The sequence below is a fragment of the Danio rerio genome, chromosome 9, assembly GCF_052040795.2.
Source record: "Danio rerio strain M-AB ecotype USA chromosome 9, GRCz13ab, whole genome shotgun sequence".
Taxonomy (NCBI): domain Eukaryota; kingdom Metazoa; phylum Chordata; class Actinopteri; order Cypriniformes; family Danionidae; genus Danio; species Danio rerio.
The window spans coordinates 46,368,529-46,370,000 of NC_141029.1; positions in this window are offsets into that span (position 1 = coordinate 46,368,529).

A 1,472-nucleotide genomic window follows, 5' to 3' on the forward strand; every position below is an offset into this window, starting at 1 on the left:
ACAGGAGAAAGTGATGGTGTTTAACCTACATGGACATCTGTAGTCGAATTATTTGCCAAATTATTAAATGTTGGACTTTAACTGCAGTTTGGCTCTTTGATTCAGGGAATTCATTCATGCCCCTCGCGACAAACGAGATATTTGATTCGAGGAACTGCTCTAAGCCTGTTTTTTTCAAGCAATGTTTGATACCGCACGGCGAATGAGAGAAAAAAACCTCCGCATTTCCAGGAAACTTAGATGCACACGGCAGGTAGCGTCAGAAAGCCGCGTGTGTTATTCCAGTCACAAAATGCGGTAAAAACCCTACACGAGGTTAAAGTTTGGTTGTGGTGCTAACATGTTTACACTCGGTGCAATAGTTAACTTAGTTTGATACGAACAAACTGAATAAACAAAGAGCACTGGTCGCTCACTTACCAAATCTGTAGAGACAGGACAATCACCAGCAACTAGAGCCGCGTCTTTATTTAGAGGAGACTACAAGCGAATCCGGATCTCAGCATTTGCAGATAAGAACAGCTCTCAGGTAAACAATAATCCTCCTTAGACACGTAAGTTATTGCCCACTCTGGCACAGACGCCCAGTCTGCACGCTGGAATACAACGCTATTATGTCATGACCGTGACGCAGCTTCAAAAATTAGTTTCAAACCGGAAATACGAATTTGCTTGAAATAACGCAAAAACAACCAATTTACACTTTTTAGTGAAATATAGGTGTCCTAGTAGTGTTTTTAGCAGTGTGGGACACATATACGACTGTCAACAGCTCAAAAAATGTGTTTTGGTGTTTCGTGACCCTTTAAACTAAGGAAAACAGTTTACAATTGAGCCGTTTCACGAACAGTGCTTAATGATGTGCTGTGAGAATAGCTTTAAAAACATTACGCTGAAGGTACAAAAAGCATAAGACTCCTTAAAAATTTGCTGTTACATAAAGCGTTCTGTTTCACTACTATTGTTTCATACTCCACATGATTCAGCGTACTGTAAGCTAGTATCCCACTCCAAACACAGCCAATGTATGTAACATTTATTTAGAAACTTCTACGTACAATTTAAGCACATGGATTTAAAGGGATTTTGAAAACCGCTTTTTTAATTGAAACATCGCCCTCTTGAGGACAAGCACCTCTACCATTAGCTTTAAAAACACCTCATGATTTTATAGGCGCCATGTTCTACTAAAACTTTACAGCTGCACATACTATACGTGTCATGCTACGATGAAAAAAAAATGCTCTTTATGGATTGTTCTGGAAATTTCAGGGAATAACATTCATAAGTCCAGAGAGACACATCATGCCAGAATGAAGTCAAATCCTCCAGTCATTCTGAGTGAATGTGCCGCAGTAAGCTGGTAAGCATGATCGTATCCAGAATCAAATACTCAAACTGTGTAGCTGCGCGCTCTTTAATAAATAATGACACAGCCTAGAGAGAAAAATAATAATTATAATTTACAAAAA